This window comes from Oncorhynchus kisutch, linkage group LG4 (genome assembly GCF_002021735.2).
Source record: "Oncorhynchus kisutch isolate 150728-3 linkage group LG4, Okis_V2, whole genome shotgun sequence".
NCBI lineage: Eukaryota > Metazoa > Chordata > Actinopteri > Salmoniformes > Salmonidae > Oncorhynchus > Oncorhynchus kisutch.
This window is the reverse complement of record NC_034177.2, coordinates 31,457,581-31,471,568: the sequence shown is the minus strand read 5'-3', so window position 1 is coordinate 31,471,568 and position 13,988 is coordinate 31,457,581. Positions and strand designations below refer to the sequence as shown.

Genomic DNA, 13,988 nt, shown 5'->3' with positions numbered 1-13,988 from the left:
CTGTTTGGAACATTCATTTGGATAGACTCAGTCCAAGTACAACATTGGTGCATATCACAGTTCCCAGTCTCCGTTTCACAGACAGGCTCAGAGTTCATTCAACACAGTCCTATTTAACCTGCTGGCTCTGACTGAAAGACACAGCCTCCACCTGACACAGCTGCCAGTCACACCTTTCTCTTCCTGTGTGCCAGCTCTCTCACCGTATCGCTATACCCAGGCCCCCGTCCATCCGTCCTTCCATCCATCCCACACCCTCAGAGAGAGCAGCTTTGTGTGACTGGGAGCACTTCCTGTGTGACCCCACAACCAAACCACACAGACACACCAGTGCTCCTTCAGCAGGACACACAATAAGATGCAATTAGGGAGGATGGCTCAACCACGGGCAGCTGTAAGCAATATGAGATCTTTACAATCATTATGTAATTAAATGTCATTTTTGCAAATTACACTGCTAAATGGATTGTATTATCCACCCTGCCTTGTTCACTAATCCATTTAGGGGCAAATTAGCGATCTACATTTTGTTGCCATGGATTTCCCAACGGCTCTGAGTTCCAACAGCACAAAGTTAATTATGAGCACAGAACATCCCGTCTAAAAGGCAAACCTCAACTAGCCTGTACCCCTCCACACTGACTCGGTACCGGTGCCCCCTGTGTATAGCCTCGTTATTCTTATTGTGTTACTTTTATTTGAGTCTACTTGGTAAATATTTTCTTCTTCTTGAACTGCACTGTTGGTTAAGGGCTTGTAAGAAGCATTTCACGGTAAAGTCTACAGTCGTGGCCAAAAGTTTTGAGAATGACAAAAATATTAATTTGCACAAAGTTTGCTGCTTCATCGTCTTTAGATATTTTTGTCAGATGTTAATATGGAATACTGAAGTATAATTATAAGCATTTCATAAGTGTCAAAGGCTTTTATTGACAATTACATGAAGTTGATGCAAAGAGTCAATATTTGCAGTGTTGACCCTTCTTGTTCAAGACCTCTGCAATCTTTCCTGGCATGCTGTCAATTAACTTCTGGGCCACACCCTGACTGATGGCAGCCCATTCTTGTATAATCAATGCTTGGAGTTTGTCAGAATTTGTGAGTTTTTGTTTGTCCACCCGCCTCTTGAGGATTGACCACAAGTTCTCAATGTGATTAAGGTCTGGGGAGTTTCCTGGCCATGGACCCAAAATATCAATGTTTTGTTCTCCGAGCCACTTAGTTATCACTTTTACTCCATCATGCTGGAAAAGGCATTGTTCGTCACCAAACTGTTCCTGAGTGGTTGGGAGAAGTTGCTCTCGGAGGATGTGTTGGTACCATTCTTTATTCATGTCTGTGTTCTTAGGCAAAATTGTGTGTGAGCCCACTCCCTTGGCTGAGAAGCAACCCCACACATTAATGGTCTCAGGACGCTTTACTGTTGGCATGACACAGGACTGATGGTAGCGCTCACCTTGTCTTCTCTGGACAAGCTTTTTCCGGATTCCCCAAACAATCGGAAAGAGGATTCATCAGAGAAAATGACTTTACCCCAGTCCTCAGCAGTCCAATCCCTGTACCTTTTGCAGAAAATCAGTCTGTCCCTGATGTTTTTCATGGAGAAAAGTGGCTTCTTTGCTGCCATTCTTGACACCAGGCCATCCTCCAAAAGTCTTGGCCTCACTGTGTGTGCAGATGCACTCACACCTGCCTGCTGCCATTCCTGAGCAAGCCCTGTACTGGTGGTGCCCTGATCCCACAGTGGAATCAACTTTAGGAGATGGTCCTGGCGCTTGCTGCACTTTCTTCGTCACCCTGAAGCCTTCTTCACAACAATTGAACCGCTCTCCTTAAAGTTCTTGAACATCCGATAAATGGTTGATTTCGGTGCAATCTTATTGGCAGCAATATCCTTGCCTGTGAAGCCCTTTTTGTGCAAAGCAATGATGACGGCACGTGTTTCCTTCCAGGTAACCATGACTGACAGAGGAAGAACAATGATTCCAAGCACCACCCTCCTTTTGAAGCTTCCAGTCTGTTATTCAAACTCAATCAGCATGACAGAGTGATCTCCAGCCTTGTCCTCGTTAACACTCACACCTGTGTTAACGAGACAATCACTGACATGTCAGCTGGTCTTTTTGTGGCAGGGCTGAAATGCAGTTAATGTTTTTGGGGATTCAGTTAATTTGCAAGGCATAGAGGGACTTTGCAATTCATCTGATCACTCTTCATAACATTCTGGAGTATATGCAAATTGCCATCATACAAACTGAGGCATCAGACTTGGTGAAAATGTATATTTGTGTCATTGTCAAAACTTTTGGCCACGACTGTATACTTGTATTCAGCGCATGTGGCAAACAAAGTTTGATTTGATTTTGATTGGATTTGAAATGTGGAGTAATCTGTCGTTGAGTCAGGTAGATCCAAGTGCTTCATTTTGTAGGGCATTCAACTACAGTAGCACCCTGATTCACTAAATGGCCTCTCCTTTGAAGGGGTGTTGGCTTTCACATTTGTGGGTTGAGGAGTTTGAAGTATGCATTCCCCATTAGAGACAAATGTTGTTATTGTTTACTTAAATGATGCAGAACTAGCTGGAAACAGTGATGGCCACTGGCAGAGCCATGTGTATCTCTAGTACACGTCGATGGATGGCAATGGGACAATACACAGCAGACTGAACTGCCTTTGAATAGGGCCAGATTCTGTTGATGTATGTTTTAGAAATCTAACAACAACACCAGCATCCTAACAGAGGCCTTGAGTGGGGAAAAAGAGGCAGGAGAAAAACATGATGAGTACTCTTTCCATTCCTCAAATCCTCACCCTTCCTCCCAATTCAGGCCTGCATTATTTGAGCAAATAGATTAGGCTAAAATAAGTGACAGCTCTCTATAGCTGCAATAAGATACACTGTCTGTTCAAACAGTCATTCATTTGGTGCTGTCATAACAGCAGATGACCTGGAAACAATCTCATCCCTCTTCATTGAGATCAAGCAGCATGCCCTGTTGGTGCATCTTGAACGGGATGTCTGATGTCCCATTTCTAGCAGTCTGTCTATAAACATGGCCTAGATTCTCCTGTGGAGGGACACATGAAGATACTTCTATGGCATTGGCAGCAGGAGGCCACTATGGACAAAAGGGCTGTGCCTTCTGTAAGCAGGGCAGAACAAGCGTATCAGCAGCAGAGAGCTGAGCACAGCCCCACAGCCACAATTACAGCCTGATGGAGCTGAACCTATTACTCACAATAAGACAGAGCACACCTCCACAACCAGAACACACTAGAGCAGGGTCTCAGCAGCACCACATGCCATGCCAAACTTGTCTGTGGAACAACATAAACTAACAGGGCCTCCACAAGATTCAAGAGCTTATGGGGTTTTCATTAAGATGACCCAAAGATGTACATACACAGGCCACTTTGGACACATCTCAGGAACAATTAATTGTAAGCAGATGATCAGGCCTATCTATTCATAGGTAACTGGGATTTTGCCTAAAAAGGATAGCTATGTTGTGAAAGCCATAGGAGAAAACTCTGTCACTATTGAACACATCCATGAAAGATATCTGTCTAGAAAGTCCAATCAAATAGGTTGGACACAGATACCAGAACTTAAAAACACTAACTTTTGCGTTGTGTTAAGAGTCGGAGTCTGTAGTGGGAGTATGCTGAGTGAGTGGGGTTTATCAAGGATTAGGCTATAAGCTTTGGAAGGTGAGGTCATGGTGGGGTTTAAAAGAGAGGTTAGGTAGAAGCAAGGGGGTGGATGGCAGTGAGATGGTTTCACCACAGCCAGACCAAAGAGGACAGAGGGGCTCAATGGTGTTTCATATGTCTCCGAGTCTTTCTGCTCCACCTGTATCAGAAACACGCTCTGTCTTTTCAGCTCACATCTCCACACCTATCTCATGTGTCTATCAGCACGCAGACACACACAGAAATCTGTGTCATCACCATACTTGTTCTTACAGGATCCTCTGTTTTGACTTTGTGCACACTAAAACCAGGCGGTTACTTTTAGTCATGTTCTTTTTCAGTTGGATCTGACCCAATGTAGAAAAACAGATACTCACAGAGGATGTGGTCACACCCCAACTCTTGGGAAACAGTACCAGGAACCCCTAACACAGTTAGAACTGAGCAGCTCTTCCCGCTTTCTAGAAACCACTATCCCAATGGGGACAGACTGAGCTAGGAACAACGTCAGTTCACAACTTATCATTCCATCTAATCATATTCTCTGTGGACAAACAGCAGGAAGACAAAACCCACCACAGACCTTGTTCATTGTGGAGGCACACATGACATCAGTTGACCTAGAGTGGGAACTGAGTCAACCCAATGCTCTGGGACCTGGCAGCTTGCATGAGTAGTATTCTGCGGAGGTGAGAAAGCAACATGAACTATGATTAGTAGAATGGTGCATGGCCGTGGTAGAGCAGAGGCAGAGAAAGGGGCAGACATCAGATCCACCAGGAGATTCATTCGGCACTCTGTGAGTCAGCTGTTTGTTTAGGGAAGGGCTTGGGTCTTGGCTCGCTGTGGTTAGCAGGAGATAGGCTAGAGCTCACAAATGGTAGCATGAACAAAACATGGTGATGCTGAGAATTCTGGCAAGTTTATACACAATCTATGTGAAGAGGATGTTGGTTACCACAACAATTCAATGAAGATGTGCATATTAATGGTGTGAAAATGCAGTATCATAGAACTCAATAGGCATCTACAGAACAATTAATTTTGCCTAATTAATAGCTTCGTTAGGCAAAGAGGGGCGTAACAGGATTCATGGGAACCATAGTAACATTTATTGGGAGAAATAATTAAACTGCTCAGTGTTTTCAAAATTGGTACAGCCTGCAATTTGCAAACAACGGTGTGGCTCGGCTATAATTAAACTCATTCCTGCAGGAAAATAATGTTGCCCTCCTATGATCCAGGATCTGTTCTGCTGGTCAGAGAGATCATGCTGCTGTATGCTGCCGAGTGTTGCTGCTGACCCCTCAATATGGTGCTCCACTCCACAATGTAAACCAGCCGTGGCCTCAGGCGCTCAGGCTCAGGACCTCCTCATGACCCCTGCTGCACTATGGGGAGAGGCTGAGCATCAGCACCATGTAGTCAGAGTCCTTGGTGTGAGAGGACAGCAGGGGGCTGAACAGGCTGGCGGCAGAACTAGGCTACATGCTGAGTGGAGCACCCGACTAGACTATACAGTGTGTTGAGGAGTCCCTCCCCACAACACAGGTTAGGAGATGAGGGTGGAGGAGGAGCAGCAAGGAGGGTGTTTTCAAAACAAAGCCTGTCCAGGGTGATTTATGAGCAGCTAGCTCCCTGGTGGACTGGAGAGTGGCTGGGTCTCATAAACACTAGCAACATCAACATCAATGTTCTCCTCTTTATAATGAACCTCAGTCACCCGAGCCACGGCCTGTTCACCCCGCTACCATCTAGAAGGCGGAGACAGACCGAGAGACTGACAAACAGCTTCAATCTCCAGCCATCAGACTGTTAAATAGCCACCACTAGCAGGCCACCGCCCAGTACCCTGCCCTGAACCTTAAGTCACTGTTACCATACGGTACTCTACCCTGCAACTTAGAGACTGCTGCCCTGTGTACAGTTGAAGTTGTAAGTTTACATACATATAGTTGCATACTTGCATGACACAAGTCATTTTTCCAACAATTGTTTACAAACAGATTATTTCACTTATAATTCACTGTATCACAATTCCAGTGGGTCAGACGTTTACATACACTAAGTTGACTGTGCCTATAAACAGCTTGGAAAATTCCAGAAAATTGTCATGGCTTTAGAAGCTTCTGATAGGCTAATTGACATAATTTGAGTCAATTGTAGGTGTACCTGTGGATGTATTTCAAGGCCTACCTTCAAACTCAGTGCCACTTTGCTAGACATCATGGGAAAATCAAAAGAAATCAGCCAAGACCTCAGAAAACAAATTGTAGACCTCTACAAGTCTGGTTCATCCTTGGGAACAATTTCTAAATGCCTGAAGGTACCACGTTCACCTGTACAACAATAGTACGCAAGTATAAACACCATGGGACCACGCAGCCGTCTTACCGCTCAGGAAGGAGAAGCGTTCTGTCTCCTAGAGATCAACGTACTGTGGTGCGAAAAGTGCAAATAAATCCCAGAACAACAGCAAAGGACCTTGTGAAGATGCTGGAGGAAACAGGTACAAAAGTATCTATATCCACAGTAAAATGAGTCCTATATCGGCATAACCTGAAACGCCGCTCAGCAAGGAAGAAGCCACTTCTCCAAAACCGCCATAAAAAAGCCAGACTACGTTTTGCAACACATGGGGACAAAGATCATACTTTTTGGAGAAATGTCCTCTGGTCTGATGAAACAAAAATAGAACTGTTTGGCCATAATGACCATTGTAATGTTTGGAGGAAAAATGGGCAGGCTTGCAAGCCGAAGAACACCATCCCAACCATGAGGGGGGGGGGGGGGGGGGGGGGCAGCATCATGTTGTGGGGGTGTTTTGCTGCAGGAGGGACTGGTGCACTTCACAAACTAGATGGCACCATGAGGGAGGAAAATTATGTGGATATTTCGAAACAAAAGCTCAAGACATCGGTCAGGAAGTTAAAGCTTGGTCGCAAATGGGTCTTCCAAATGAACAATGACCCCAAGCATACTTCCAAAGTTGTGGCAAAATGGCTTAAGGACAACAAAGCCAAGGTCTTGGAGTGGGCATCACAAAGCCCTGACCTCAATCCTATAGAAAACCTGTGAGCAGAACTGAAAAAGCGTGTGCGAGCAAAGAGGCCTACAAACCAGTTACACCCGCTCTGCCAGGAGGAATGGGACAAAATTCACCCAACTTATAGTGGGAAGCTTGTGGAAGGCTACTCTGAACGTTTGACCCAAGTTAAATAATATAAAGGCAGTGCTGCTAAATACTAATTGAGTGTATGTAAACTTCTGACCCACTGGGAATGTGATGGAAGAAGTAAAAGCTTAAATAAATCATTCTCTCTACTATTATTCTGACATTTCATATTCTTAAAATAAAGTGGTGATCCTAATTGACCTAAGACAGGGAAAATTTACTAGGATTAAATGTCAGGAATTGTGAAAAACTGAGTTTAAATGTATTTGGCTAAGGTGTATGTAAACTTCCGACTTCAACTGTACATAGCCATTGAACACTGGTCACTTTAATAATGTTTGCATACTGTTTTACCCATGCAAAGTGCCTTCAGAAAGTGTTTATACCCCTTTACTTATTCCACCAATTGTTGTGTACAACCTGAATAAAAAATGGATTAAATATATTTTTCCCCTCATCTATCAGCACACAATACCCCATAATGGCAAAGTGAAAACATGTTTTTATAAACTTTGACAAATCTATTGAAAATTGAATACAGAAATATCTCATCGACATAAGTATTCACACCACTGAGTCAAATCTTTGTAGAAGCCCCTTCGGCAGTGATTACAGCTGTCTTTTTGGGTAAGTCTCTAAGAGGCTTGCACACCTAGATTGTACAATATTTGCACATTATTCTTTCAAAAATGATTCAAACTCTGTCAAGTTGATTGTTGATCATTGCTAGACAGCCATTTTCAAGTCTTGCCATAGATTTCCAACCAGATTTAAGTCAAAACTGTAACTGGGCCACTCAGGAACATTCAATGTTGGTAAGCAACTCCAGTGTAGATTTGGCCTTGTGTTGTAGGTTATTGTCCTGCTGAAAGGTGAATTCACCTCCCAGTGTCTGTTGGAAAGCAGACTGTAAAACTCGATCAATCAGACTTGATCTTCTAGGATTTTGCCTATGCTTATGGTTGTATTCGGTTTCTTTTTATCCTAAAATAACTCCGTAGTCCTTGTCGATGAGAAACATAGCCATAACATGATACAGCCACCACCATGCTTAAAAATAATATGAGTGGTACTCAGTCATGTGTTGTGTTGGATTTTCCACAAACATAATGCTTGTATTCAGGACAAAAAGTTAATTTCTTTTCAGTATTACTTAAGTGCCTTATTGCAAACAGGTTGCATGTTTTGGAATATTTTTTATTCTGTACAGGCTTCCTTCTTTTCACTCTGCCATTCAGGTTAGTATTGTGGAGTGACTACAATGTTCTTGATCCATCCTCAGTTTTCTCTTATCACAGCCATTAAATTCTGTAACTGTTTTAAAATCACCATTGGCCTCATGGTGAAATCTCTGAGAAGTTTCCTTCCTCTCCGGCAACAGAGTTAGGAAGGATGCCTGTATCTTTGTAGTGACTGGGTGTATTGATACACCATTCAAAGCCTAATTAATAACTTCACCATGCTCAAAGGGATATTCAGTGTCTGCTTTTTTATTTTATTTTTTACACATCTACCAATAGGTTCCCTTCTTTGTGAGGCATTGAAAAACCTCCCTGGTTTTGTGGCTGTATCTGTGCTTAAATGTCACTACTCGATTGAGGGACCTTACAGATGACTTTATGTGTGGGGTACAGAGATGAGGTAGTTATTCAACAATCATGTTAATTAAGCAATAAGGCACAAGAGGCTTTGCTGTATCATGAATACAGTCACAGGTAAATGCCGTTTTTCCATCCGCTATAACAAAGGGGTTGAATTCTTATTGACTCAATGTTAAATTCAGGCTGTAACAAAACAAAACAGAGAAAAAGTAAAGGGACATGATGCTTTCAGAAGGGGACTGTATATACTGTATTCTAGTCATGGCTCATCCTATAGAACTACTGCTGGACACACATTTTCTACTCATATGCTGTCCATACTTATGTATATTAATTTCAGACTCGTTCTGATATTTCTTAATTTCTTAATTTTTATTTGGGGGATTTGTGTGTATTGTTTTGTATTGTTAGGTATTACTGCACTGTTGGATCTAGAAACATAAGCATTTCACTGCACCTGCATTTACATCTGCAAAATATGTGTACGTGACCAATATAATTTGATTTGATTTAAACAAACAGATACCAGTGTGCTGCAACATCTAGCAGATTTTAGCATGAACAGGTAAAACAGCATGTTTTCACACATGGCCACTCTTTTCATGGATGGTATACACTGAGTATACCAAACATTCCCCCGTCCCCCCCTTCCCCCCCTTCCCTATGGGGCTGTGGTCTAGTGGAGCGTGTCTAAGTACCTACGGCCAAACCCCTCCCGTAACAACACAGTCCACAGGCATAGAGACCATTTCATGCATACTTAAAGAAGATTACGGTATAGTAGCTACATTGTGCAACTATACTGTACATACATTCTTGGTAGTCATTTTCAATCACTTCAACGTGAGTGGCTCAACAGGCCAAATCACAGTCCTACAGGACAAGAACAAAGCACATTCTGATATACATTATGTGCTTTCAAATGAATGATCTTCTTAATTATTATTGGTGTAGGCATGGCCGCTATATGCTGACCTATACCATGACTGGCCGCACTGGATTTAACAAACAGAGGGCTGAATAGATCGACAGGCACATAGAGCCAACATAAACCGCTTATAGGTGTCCCTTTAAATAGCATTCTAGCACTCTAAGCTCTTCGGCATGGTCTGCATTAAAGCCAGGAACAAAAGAAGAGAGCAAAGCAGATGTAGGATCGCCTCCCTGAACCCATGATCCGTCCTGATAGGCGCATAATGAGAACCAGATCTATGTTCACACCATAACACACACAAATCCCCATTCAATATTCATGGTAGATTAGCCTCTCCATTGAGGCGGAGGGCAGATCGGAGGGATGGTGGGGGAGGGGAGAGGAGAGGAGAGAAAGGCTGTCCAGGGAAATGTGGCTGCTGCTGGGCCTGACGAGGGACTGGGGAGGGCCTGGCTGGTCTGAGCTCACCAGAATCATAAGGCATGCAGTCATGAAGTCATGAAGGCTCACATACAAACAGACAGGACTGAGGGGCAGATGGAGAGGAGAAGAGAGGAGTCAGCCTGGTTCTGCAAGGCCTAGGTCCCCAATGGTCATGGCACGAAGTGTTGCTTTGATACAGTAAACAAATAGTGACAGCCCTTTTGCAGGGAGCCTAGAAAATGTAATCACACCGGCACCGATGTTAGCAGGCAAAGGCAGCTTCCATCATCAGGCCACTGGCAATCAGCATCCCTATCAACATGGCCACTTTGTTTTCTCTTCATGAAGGTGTTTGCTTAACCAATGGAAAATGTATCACTACTGGACACAAACATTTGCCTGTTCCATAGAAACAGATCTGTGTATGTTGTTTAAATGTCAGTGGGACCACATCATTTCCCTGTCAGGTTCAGTGCTGCAGCTGGTAAACATTTATATGACTGTAACTGTATCATGAGCAGACAGTCAGTTCCTTTTACTACTGAACCTCTCAACGTTTTAAGAGCTGGAAGTCACTCCCATTGTTATTAAAGTAGGCTGTTTCCTTACGTTGACCCCATTGAGAAAAACATGGCTCATCAGTAGAACAGTGGCAAGACTGCAGTATGATGTCCAGTAATGTTATACTAATTAGCTTACAGCTTTACATAATGACTGAATGGGTTTATGGATCATTCCCAATGGATGCTTCTGTAACAATGGTTTTCTAAACCAAAAAACACAACCTACAGAGTACAGACAGACAAGTGAGAAGATGGGCCAAGTTTCTATGTCCAGAATCTTGACATAATGTAGGCATCTTGACATAATGTAGGCATCTTGACATAATGTACGCATCTTGACATAATGTAGGCATCTTGACATAATGTAGGCATCTTGACATAATGTAGGCATCTTGACATAATGTAGGCATCTTGACATGACTGACTAGGAAAGTGACATTTAGGTCTTACATGTTTTGTAGTGTTCATTGAAGATTAGTGATTCACCCTAAAAGCAGATCTTTTTTCCAGCCCAAAGAGAAGTGTGAAGGGACTGAAAGGACCTTTTCAGGTAGTGATTGATGGTGTATGCTGTTATGAAATGCTCCGTCAGGGCCGTGCTGGGGGCTTTATGAAGGCTGGCAGGTGAGAGAGATGACCTGAGACTATAGAGGTCCACCAAGAGAAAGCCAGGATGCAGGCTGGGACAGGCAGGCAGGGCTCCAAGCTGAGGGCTCCGTGACCCATTTCAATCTTCCCCTGGCCTCAGAGGAGAACACAGTGGCTTACACTATTGTAGGCGAAGATATTATGACAACGAAATCTGAGCACACTGTTGCTATGCCAGTATGTGCATAAAGACTATAGGCTGATTGGGATCATTGGGATCAACAGTAAACTAACCCTATTCCTGCATTTGCTGTCTTGCATCACTACTATCCCATGCAAATAGCCATAACGCTTTTGTCCTCCTATGAAAACAAAAATGTTACAGATTAATGAAAAGTATAGCTAGGATTTATAATGCTGCCCTCAATAGAGCTGGACCCCCTGCCCCCCAAATGGTCTGTAAAACCGGAGACCATGTGAACCGTGACGAATTGGGTGGTAAATCACTTTATGAATGGTTCACACCAAAGGACATGGGAGACATCCATAGCTTTAGCATTATGTGCACACGCTCATCAAACCTGGCAGAGCATTAGTATGTTGACAAATGGGCTGTATTTCCATTACATATAATTTGCTTCCTTCTTCCAAAACCACAAATCTGGAGCCATATTGAAATCAGATGAGAAAGCATAATCCCTACGCTCATTAGTTTAATGCACTGTACTGAATAAAGATGTGTTTTGAAGATTTAAAAAAAAAAACGGTATAAGTTCATCTTGCAAACAAACCATTAGCACAGACTTAAGAGGATGACTCCAGAAGAGCAATACCTCCCTGTTGATGGAAACTCTGTGTGTGATATTGTCCTGAGTAAGACTGAGTACAATGACCTGGTTCATGTTGTAACTACCTCTGACCTGCTATGGCTTGATAGACCCACCCTGATGGAACTGCCATTCATGCCCTGGGATTTAGCTGCCTTTACTGCCATCAAGGTCTAGACACACTGAGTAACACACAGAGTCAAATGCATGGATTGGAAACTTTTCGTACTGCTGAGCCATCATGAATGTGCCTTTAAATTTTGCGAGGAACTGTCAGTGAAATGTATTGAAATGTTGCACAATGACAGTGGAAGTTAATCAATGGAAGCACAAGCAAAATGTAAAATCACTGACAAGAGCATAATTATCACAATAGGTTACATAGTACAGCATCTTGTACTGAGTAACAATACATCACTAAGACCTTGCAGAACATGCTTTCTCTCCTTTTCAGCAGGATAACATTCAAAGGGTGTGAGGCACTGTCCTGAAATACCAGCGACTTTCCGTGAGCATGGAAGTTATGTCAATGTTGTGCTCCACCACGATGTGTCCCACTGAGAACACAATGAGCTCCTCCACAGAGCCGGTTAGAGAGGAACAGCCCTGCTCCCATCCATCAGTTCATCAACACCTTGCCAAGCGTTACTGTCCATGTCGTATATTCCTCAAAGCCCTGCCTGAGCCCCAGCGCTCCAGAGCTCTCCTCTCTTCTCAACACCCTGGGCCATCCCAGCCACCTCCACCACAACCCCACCCCCACACTACTCCCTGCTCTTATTTATAGACAAGCAACAACTCTGGGAGGGAAGCAGGCTGAGGCTGCCTTACACATTTTTCAGTAAATGGGTGATCTATACACCCAGGTCAGTGGGGAGAGCACACCAAGAGCACACTCTCACTCACTTTGTTTCTCCAACACTCAAGGAATTATTGTGTTTCTCGCACTATGACCTTCAACTGGTCCTGGAGAAACAGGAATACAGAAGGGAGGAGAGTTACAGTGCAATCGGAAAGTATTCATAACCCTTGACCTTTTCACATTTTGTTACATTACAGCCTTAATCTAAAATTGATTAAATAGTTTTTTCCCCTCATCGATCTACACACAATAACCCATATTGATACAGCAAAAACAGTTTTTTAGAAATGTTTGCAAAACTTAAATATCACATTTACGTAAGTATTCAGACCCTTTACTCAATACTTTGTTGAAGCACCTTAGGCAGCAATTACAGCCTTGAGTGTTCTAGGTTATGACGCTACAAGCTTACCACACCTGTATTTCGGATGTTTCTCCCAATCATCTCAAGCTATGTCAGCAGTACAGCGTCGCTGCACAGCTATTTTTAGATCTCTTCAGAGATGTTTTATTGGGTTCAAGTCCAGGCTCTGGCTGGGCTACTCAAAGACATTCAGAGACTTGTCCCGAAGCCACTCCTGCGTTGTCTTGCATGTGTGCTTAGGGTCTTTGTCCTGTTGGAAGGCGAACCTTCACCCCTGTCTGAGGTCTGGAGCAGGTTTTCATCAAGGGTCTCTCTGTACTTTGCTCCGTTCATCTTTCCCTCGATCCTGACTACTCTCCCAGTCCCTGCCACTGAAAAACATCCCCACAGCATGATGCTCCCACCGTAGGGCCAGAGAATCTTGTTTCTCATGGTTTGAGTCCTTTAGGTGCATTTTGGCAAACTCCAAGTGGGCTGTCATGTGCCTTTTACTGAGGAGTGGCTTCCGTCTGGCCACTTAACCATAAAGGCCTGATTGTTGGAGTGCTGCTGAGATGCTTGTCCTTCTGGAAGGTTATCATATCTCCACAGAGGAACTTTGGAGCTCTGTATGAGTGACCATCGGGTTCTTGGTCACCTCCCTTACCAAGGCCCTTCTCCCCCGATTGCTCAGTTTGGCCGGGCGGCCAGCTCTAGGAAGAGTCTGGATGGTGCCTCGACATAATCCTGTCTTGGAACTCTACGGACTATTCGTTCATAGAGGCTTGGTTTTTGCTCTGACATGCACTGTCAACTATGGGACCTTATACAGACATGTGTGTGCCTTTCCAAATCATGTCCAATCAATTGAATTTATCACAGGTGGACTCCAATCAAGTTTTTGAAACATCACAAGGATGATCATTGGAAACCGGATGCACCTGAGCTCAATTTCGAGTCTCATAGCAAAGGGTCT

The 13,988-nt window shown here is 43.6% G+C and overlaps 1 protein-coding gene across 1 annotated transcript in view; it reads right to left on the bottom strand.

Annotated features, from left to right (window-relative positions):
• Positions 1 to 13,988, bottom strand: part of sema4ba (sema domain, immunoglobulin domain (Ig), transmembrane domain (TM) and short cytoplasmic domain, (semaphorin) 4Ba) — an 82,156-nt gene that overhangs the window by 25,304 nt on the left and 42,864 nt on the right. The gene's annotated exons all lie outside the window — the stretch shown is intronic.